General features: G+C 39.8%; 1 long non-coding RNA gene across 1 annotated transcript; it reads right to left on the reverse strand.

Moving 5' to 3' along the window:
* Positions 1-214: 214 nt before the first annotated feature.
* LOC121696878 lies at positions 215-8476 on the reverse strand. The gene is made up of 2 exons (XR_006026340.1): positions 8313-8476; positions 215-642 (listed from the first exon to the last, which is right to left on the reverse strand). It is a non-coding gene; the product is annotated as an uncharacterized LOC121696878 (long non-coding RNA).
* Positions 8477-9814: the final 1338 nt, after the last annotated feature.

Below are 9814 nucleotides of genomic sequence, written 5' to 3' on the forward strand. Positions count from 1 at the left end.
ATGTGCATTTTAGTGTCCATGTCATGCCATGGCTGGTATTTAACACATCCCAGAACATTTCAAATGAGATCTCTTTTCTGTCTAATCTATTTCTCCTGGACATAAGATTTTGCCTATTTTCTCGCATTTCTTAATTTCAACTCCTGAAAAAATGTTGTGAAATGCTACTGGGACTGCCTCAAATTGTGTCTGATGATATAAAAATTGTTTGGGCGTACATGAAAGTAGGTATTTATTTTTTTATATATTTGTATAGTGCATTCACTAGCACAATGGCCACTTACAAGGTGCTTCACACAGGGATAGACATAGACAAAGACAACATAAACATTCCATATCAAGTCAATGGGCATTAGACAGTGATGATTCTCCTGGTGTGAACAACGTACAACATGGTATGTTACTTTTTAACACGCTACCCATCCGTAGAGCTTCGGAAGCACAGGTCCTGAGCGTTTTCTCCAGGCAGATGCTGGTCAGCCCACAGATCAGCAGCTCGATGGACGGACCTCCGACAATGCAACATATAGCGCCGGTAGGTAGCATTGCTGGCCGTCTGGAGAGCTCTGGAAAGCAGTGTAGTGGAAGTCTGAAGTCATAAGTGATCTCTCCAAAGAGATCTAGTTTTCAGTCCTTAGGAATCTGTCAATCCAGACATCAGTGGACCAGAGAAAGCAAAAGAAAGAGTTGTGTGAGGGGATCAGAAAGAAAATTATAGACAAGAATATTAATGGTAAAGGCTATCAGGCCATCCTTGAGCAGCTTGATGTTTCAGTGACCTCAGCTGCACATAATATTAAGTTTAGGGTCCATGGGACTGTGTCTAACCTCCCTGGATGTGGCTGCAAGCGGGAAAAAAAATGACCAGACTGAACAGAAGAATAGTGTGTGAATTGGAAGACAAAGTGCCAAAGAAAACTTCAAGGTGAACTCCATGGTCAAGGTGCTGGCACTACTTAAAATGTATAATGTTAAGTCACAATATAGCTGGTAGAAATGTCCTTTGGACTATTTAGTAATACATTTTCATGAAAAAAAGGATCACAGCTAATGATCTTTATGTATTGTACATGAGCACAGAAGAGAAGAGTGCAACCTCTTGACAGTGAGAAGCAAAGAAAAACTTTGCAAATTCACTGGTACCTCTCAGTCCTAGACTCCATCAGGGACCTTCACAACTTATTCACTTTGAGTTGCTCCCATCGAGCAGATATTTTTAGCACCTCTGGCCAGAGAGAGATCCCACAAGAACTCCACCAGCCAAAGTCTCATTCAGACTGATATGCATGTTAAATAAGGACAGAACACTACCTGATAATGCAACTTAGCACAGATACTCATTAAACATGCTGTGCATAAAATGATATGTGCATCTTTCATTCATTTGTTTTTTTGGTAACACTTTATTTTAATGTGTCGCTGTTACAGTGTACTTACCTAATTAGGTACAGTGGTACAACCTGTGTAACAACATGTACTATCAGGTACTATCATTGTACTTGCATTATGTATTTGTGGGTACCTACATATAGTTGTTACATTGTAATACTGAGTGCTTTTACAAAACTTTGCCAATTTGCCTAAATTTTCATCAGAGGCAAAGAGCTGACCTGAGACCTGCTGGATGGGGTGAATCGGGTCATGATAGATTTGATATACAAAGCATGCTTAGCTCCAGTCAAGGCCTCATTGTCTTCAGTGTACATGTAACAGCTGTGCTGCTACAACCTTGTTACTCTTTGATACAGTGGAATAAACTGGAACAGGTCTTGTCTTGGAACAGGTCTACTAATTCACATGTACTGTGTGGTGTAACAGCAGACACGTTTCAACACATCAATTACAGGATGCATAACATCATTGACAGGATGTATAAATGTAGATGTAAGTACTTAACTGGTACACTTTATTTTAATGGGTTTATTTCACTGTATCAAAAGAGTAATAAATGTGTACCAACACAGTTGATACATGTACTACAGTATGTAGGGTAATGGCAGACATGTTCCAAGACACCAATGACACAACATACATGTAATATGTAATTGTAAGTACTTAACTGGTACACTTCATTTTAATGGGTTAATGCCACTGTATCAAAGAGCAATAAGTGTGTACCAACACAGTTGATATATGTACTATGTAGTGAATTAGTAGACCTGTTCCAAGACATCGAAGACATAACATACAGGTCATATGTACATGTAAGTAATTAACTGGTACACTTAATAGGTTTATTCCACTGTATCATAGAGTAACAAGGTTGTAGCAGCACAGCTGTTACATGTACACTGAAGACAATGAGGCCTTGACTGGAGCTAAGAATGCTTTGTATATCAAATCTATCATGACCAGATTTACCCCATCCAGCAGGTCTCAGGTCAGCTCTTTGCCTCTGATGACTTTTTTTTATTATACTCTATTTTTTATTATACTCTACCCAAATTCCCTATATTAGCCTCTAACCCAGGAAAAATATCTTACATTGTGATAGACAATAAAGTTCTTTGAATCCTTGAATACTAAGATAAGTTACACTTCTATAACAAAACACTGACCAAATGTTGAGAAACGCAGGGCCTTTGAACTATATTTAACCATGCTCAGCCACTTACCAAGTGTTGAATTTCACAAAGCTGCTTTTATTTATAGTTCTGTTGTTCTCTGACTGGGATTAACCTTCAACAGAGTGCTGGAGGAGGCTGGATAGACAGAGATGAAGCGTGTGTGTGTCTGTTTGGAGGTTAGATACGGATTACAATGTCACTCAGCACTTTGGCATGTGAGAGATTCCTGTCCCAAATGCCTGCTGACTGCTTTAAATGTATGAGAGTATTGTTCATCAACAGTATGGCAGTGATACAATGGTACATGTGTTTTAAGCTATGATGTGTTTTGAGCTATGTTTGAAAAAGAATAGATAAATGTCATCTGACGTGTACTTATGGTACTTCCACACATGCTATAAACTTCTACGAGATTCCCATTAGTTTGAAACTATGGGTTTGTGTGTGACCTTCGCAGGAAATATAAAGATGCTGCCTATGAGAGTGTATTACAGAAGCCTGTGGTTGCTAGTGTGAGATTTGTTTGCAAACAATATGCATCTATTGTAAACAATAGTCAGATTTGTTATTTATATCAAGCTCAAATGCATGTAACATACATATTATACATGTAATATTGGATTGCCATACATACTGGTGACAAACACTGTAGAATGTACTGTTGGAATAGGTGAAAAAATCATAACGTATGGAATAACTCCTTTGATCATTGGAGGTTACTGACTTCAGTTTGTGGATATGTTTTAAGCCATAGAGGTCTGGCAACCTACTAATATGGTCAATGGCCATCTAACCAGTGGTATGTCTCCATAAAAGGAGACCCCCCCCCCCTCCTCCCCGGGTTACTCTGACCACCATCTATCTCATTCATATAAACCAGAGAATATTGAATATTGATGAACTTGCTGGCACTTACTACAGCTGTGCCATGTTTTGCAAGGTAATTTTGTCATTCAAAAAATGATAAAGTGAGCCCTAATAACAAAGTCATGGATTAGCCTCCTTAATTCCTGAAAGTGTGCTGGAGACAAAACAGAACCCTTCACAAAGGTGCAAGAGCAAGAGAAGACAAAGCAGAAATGAAAAGGGCCAAGTTACAATGTAAAAACAAGCTGTAGAAAAGTTTAAATAGGCACCATGGCAACTTCAGATGGAATGAGGGAAATGAAAAGTACAATGCTGAAAACATGCCAGTCTGCATTGCAGGCTATGAGAATAAATAACAATGAGCTGAAATAGTAAATATGTTATGTGCTTAGGTTGATTTGAAAGTGGTATTTAAAACCAAGAGAAATAACAGGCAAAAAAGTAACCTACAGAGATAGAACTGGAAATGAGACAATAATATGCTACCCTTGAATATAACCTAAAATGACCTAAAAAGCAGTTTTGTAATGCAATAGAGAGACAACAGAGAGAAGGGCCTTCACAAGAGGTCAAGAAAACAAGAGAGATTGGGTTCTTCCCAAGTAAGAGACAGTGAAGTTGTGAGCCAGATAGCAGTTCCTAAATGCTCTACAGGGGACCCTATAAATGTATAGATAATTTATTTATGGTCTCTCCTTAATGTCTTTGTTAGTCTACACCTCTTCTCTCTTTATTTCTCTCTGTCTCTCCCCTGTTCCTGTCATACACACATCACTGGCGGATGCTGCTCTTTGGAATAGGTGAAGCTATAAAAAAATCGTCAATTATTAGACTAATATTATCAAGGTACTATATTGTTCCTTGAGGGCAAAAGTTATCCTAAAACCTAGATTAGACCAAACAGTATAGTTCTGAAGCAGCTGGCTTGGCTACATTTTACCAGTTAACTTTGGGGGGAGTTTAAAATAGGCTAGCTTACTACAGCTGGTGCGTAGAATTAGGGGGGGGGGGGGGGGGGTACACGTACCTATCAGTTTTCGTCATGAGTCATTTTGTACCCACCACTTTTTTTAAAATCTTGAGCTCAATTTAAAAAAATAAAATAAAAAATAAAGTTCATAACACATAATTCGCAACAGATTCCAACAGATGAGATCCAAATCTCTATCCGCACGCACAGGCACAGCTGTAGCTGTTGCTGCTGCTGCGGAGGGCAACCGCACGCAGCAGCAGGGGTGGGTAGCATGTGTTTGCCAAATGGAACTTTAACGACTTTGATTGGCATCCACCGATGATCCTAAATTTTGAACTATGAATATATTAATATTTCAGTGAAGCTTTCTTAACGTTCCTACCACATAACATGCAATTTTGTAATCCGATGGCCAGTCTTGATACCACGGCATTTATGGCATTTATGTAGGCTACGATATTAACATAAAACGCCCTGATAGTTTAGGTTAATTTCATTCCAACATATTTCCCGTGCATTTCTGGGCAACACAAACTTCATTCCACATCATAAAAAAGAATCCACATGCAACAAACCAATGAGACTGCCATCTCCTATCACCTTTAAAAGCCATAGCGCATTTGGGGAGTTGGTATTTTGACAACGCGTTCAGTCTCCGCTGAGACATGATTTTCAAACCTCAAATGGCTCTGGGCCCAGTTCCCCGAAAGCATCTTAAGCCTAAGAGCGTCGTAAAGTCCCTCTTACGAACGTCTTAAGATTTGCCGACTGTTTCCCGAAACCATCGTAGCTTAAGAGCGTCGTGAAAACACTCGTAGATCTACGAGTGCTCCAGAGTACTCGTTACCGGCTAAGAGCGTCTTAACAGTACTTCTCACTGAGGTCACCAACAGGACATACAGAGGAATTACAACTTAGAATACATAATCCATCTTACGTTCCCATTATTTATTGTGTTTACCTGTGATGAATCAGATTTTAGCGTGCAAAATAGCCTACATTTAATGGTCATAATAATGTGATGAAAAGCGGACAAAAATGCAATCAAGTTATGAAACGAGACGTTGCCAGAATAGTTTGACAAAATGGTCTTCAACTGTTCCGGAACAGAAAAGTTATTCTGAAATCCACAAAACCAGTTAATAACGTTTTTTTCGTTCTCTATATATCTTATAAAATTTCACAAAAGCATATCCTAAGTGTTCTACTCGTTTGATTGTAGGCAAACAGCCTAATCATTTGATTTCTGCAGTTTGAAAATAAATAAATAAATAAATAAATGGACCAAATGTGTATATTTTGTCTTGCTGTTGTAATGTAACCTATCCGTCTGCCACTTCGGATCTTAGGCCAGCTCGTAGCGTAGGCTACTGAAACTGATTTGGAAATTGTTTGTAGCCTATGCGTAATAGCCTATTTTGCCAGTCCACGCCTTGTCGTTTTAAAGTCGGGATTTGAAATGTTTGCGCAATTATAGCCTATTCTATGTAGAAGAGTTAAACGGGAAATTTGAGATAGGCCTTGTCAGCAACAGACAGGTTCGTTTATAAACAGGGTTGGAATTATAGCGCAAGCCTTTGAAGATCTCCATATGGATAAAACTTAGGCTACAACCAGGTAAGGAGTTTAGCACGTATCCAGAAATATTTTTGATAAGAAATTATTTATAGGCATAGGTTAGGCCTACAGTAAGTCTTTAGGCTATGGGATGGATAGCCCATCTGAATGTTTTTGGATGCCGCCTGTGATTTATTATTTTTGGGCATAGCTACGGTATAGGCTAAATCAAGGGGAAATAATGAGTACGTCTATTCTAAGGTAAAGTCCACAAACTTGATAGGCCCGCCAAACACTGCCGGAACTTTAAGAACGGACGATATTTTGCGTTCCGAACCGGTTCAGGACCGATATGTTGGTGGCGGAACGCATGCAAGAACGAAAACGTTAAACATAGGCCTACCTGAACCGTTCGGAACGGAACGTTTGAAAAACTAAATGTACCGCAGAGCGGTACAAAATATGACCGCCGCCCAGTCCAGCACATTTCTTCCACAAAAATAAATCACGCTGAAAGGCCTATATGATTCTAACTGTTTCACTAAATTGCATTATCTACACTCAATTCTCACTGGTATCTGCTAGACAACAAGTACCAAAACATGATTAGTTCATAGATTTCACATGTAAAATTGATTTTATACAACCCCACCCCCATCTTGCCTGTTCATAATTCTGAGAAATTCTTGAATTGTGTGCATGTGTGCGTGTACACGTTTATGTGTGTGGGTGTGTGTGTGTGTGTGTGTTTGCCTGCGTATGTGTCTTTGTGCATGTGCATGCATGCGTACATATGTCTACTGTGTGAGTATGTGTCATACGTATGATTACTGTGAATGTGCGTGTGTATCTGTTTATGCACATGTGTGCACATGGAATGGGTTAACATAGCCCCTTGAGATCAACATACAAAACAAAAAAGGTCCTCCTAAACCTTACGGTTCTCGAGATATTCACAGAAAACTGTGTCTGCCCTACCCTCCTTTCGGGGGGTGCAGTCCAGCGGGGGGGCTACAGATCAAAACGAAAAACGATGCCATGCTATCCATATGGGTTACATGCCCACCAAGTTTTGTCTACCCCGGTCTTTCAGTGTCCCGGGAATCCTTGACGGAAATTTGGACATGCGGAAAAAAAAAAAAAAAAAAAAAAAAAAAATCTGACTAAACCTATAGAGTGGTGAAGTCCCGCCCCTTCTACTTCCGGTCCATGGGACCTATCTTTCAAAAAATTATGAACGGGAGTTAATGGACAGATAACAATTATTTTTTTGGTCCAGTTTGAATTGTGCCACAAATTTCACATATGATGTGTGTAAATTTAAAAGATAATAATTTTTAACGTCAAGAAAGTACTGTTGTTCGATAGACTTCAAAAGTTATGTTGGTTTTGTGCGAATCCACTCAGTGGACTACATCTCTCGCCTCGAACGATGTACGTCACCAACGTAATGAAACGATAAGAGCTGTTATGCTAGTTAACGGTTGCATCTTGCTGCCTGCTATGTCACTTAACAGTATGTAATGTACAGTCTATGGACGAATACAACTTGCCTGATGTGTTTAATCCTCTGACTCATGGTATTTTCTTCGGCAAGGAAAGCCCAATTAAGACCTGTTGCTGGTATGCTTGTACAATCTAGTGTGGCTGTGAATGAGCTAACGTCACTAGCGCGACTGATGGGTTTGTAGTCGTTGGAATTACGATCTTTCACAATGTTGTAATTCAATAGTTACGAAACAAACTGCAAATGTCTTTACATGAAAAATTGTCTTTAAAATTGACAAACATCATATGGGTAATTCAAGGCACAAGTCAACCGGGACCAGAAAATAATTTATTTTTCGCCATAGATTGCCGTTCAAATTTTTTTGAAAGATAGGTCCCATGGAGGCAAACGGAAGGGGTGGGACTTCACCACTCTTCGCTGCGCAGCGGTCATAATAATTTCGTTTTCAAGCCCTGCATGTAACCCTTGTGGCTATGAGAGGAATAACACCGTAAACTAGCTTATTAGCCTCACAGTTATGCTGACTCATTTCTCATTAATGCCTAATAGCTCAACATGCTACATAGTTCTTTACATCTTTACATGAAATTATAACACTATGAAATATTAACAGTAAACTATACACTATATGAAACGAATGACATTAGTGTGCAGGAATAAACAGTGCTAAGCATGAGCATTGCATGGCTAGCTTGCTACATTCAAAGTATATTGCATTCGTAGCTTGCTATATTTAGCCTAAATTACCAAATTATACATCATTAGAATTCGCTAGAAACTAACATAGTTCACATCTTAAATGACTACAGTAACTGGAAATGAAATTGGCAACACTCACCCTTATCATTTACGCACACAAGCCACGAACATAAAGAGCTTGCTCAGTGGACACGTTGTCCTGTCTGACCTTCAAACTAACGTGACTCTCCTCACTAACTACTGAACTTACTGCACATATACCCCAAAGCTACAGAGGGCGCTATTTCTACATAGTCAATGGCCTTTACAACAACGTTTTTGGCACTCAATGAATTAACCATTTCTTGCCTTGTTTGGCTGTTTTGGATCATTGTGTGGTCCAATGCTGTCTATGGGGGATGTCAACACACTACCTGATCTTCCCTCCAGAATCTCCCTTGTCATGAAGGCCTTTGAGAGAATTGTGAAAGCTCACATTATAAACACCACAGCTTCAAAGATGGATCCACTTCAGTTTGCATATCATGCAAAAGGTAGATGATGCCAAAATCTACGAGTGCCATCCTTGAACATCTAGAAAGCCCAAATTATTTTGCACAGCTCCTATTTGCAGATTTCTTGTCTGCCTTTAAGACCATTCAACCTCACATGCTGGCTAAAAAACTCATGAACTGTTTCAACCTGGATCATCAGCTAATTCTGTGGATCAGGCACTTTCTCACCCAAATAACACAGAAGGTGCTGGTCAACAAGAGGTTCTCTGACATCAGATACATGTCCACTGGCTCACCCCAGGGTTGTATCTTCACCACTGCTTTTCATCTTGTACACAGATGACTGTAGAAGCCGCCATGCTGATTGTCATCTAGTGAAGTTTGCTGACGACACTGTTCTCCTTTCCCTGCTATCTGGTTCTGTCCAAGATCACAGGCCTGTCCTTAGTGAGTTTGTGGAATGGTGTGACAGCTCCTTTTTGGAGCTAAATGTCACAAAAACCAAGGAGATGTTCATTGACTTCACCAAGCATGGAGGATGTAGGACTGCAACCACAATCCATGGGGAACCAGTTGAAGCTGTACATGAATACAAATACCTGGGCACTGTCATTGATGACAAACTGCATTTTGACTCTTAACACAGAGGTGATTCGTAAAAAATGTCAACAGCGGCAGTATTTCTTGAGGAAGCTACACTCCTTTGGAGTGAGCAGGAAGATTCTCAATTTTTTTTACACCTCCTTTATCGAAAGTATACTGACCTTTTCTAGCCTGGCGAGCCAGACCCACATTAAAATGTAGGGTCTGGGCACTCACCGTTCACAGTGCTCAGTCCGAGGGGCGGGATAATCAGTTGTCTTTCAAATTCCCTCTGCACGCAATAGGACACAATAGGATATTTGTTTTCAAGTAGCAGGGAATTCAAGCCAAACCGTTGCAACTCTGCCATCAATCATTATGTTAAGCCCACCAAACGACTCTATACACGATTTCAATGGCCTGATTAAGTTTCGATTTCTGGAGCTCACAAGCCAACGGAGAGTTGCTAGACTAGCAATTTAATTTGCTGCTGCTAAGGGCTCGTCTAGATTTCTAGGCTAGATCTTTTCACTCCCTCTCAATCAAAAATAAGAAACACCTCCAG

This window comes from Alosa sapidissima, chromosome 22, assembly GCF_018492685.1.
Source record: "Alosa sapidissima isolate fAloSap1 chromosome 22, fAloSap1.pri, whole genome shotgun sequence".
Classification (NCBI taxonomy): Eukaryota; Metazoa; Chordata; class Actinopteri; order Clupeiformes; family Clupeidae; genus Alosa; species Alosa sapidissima.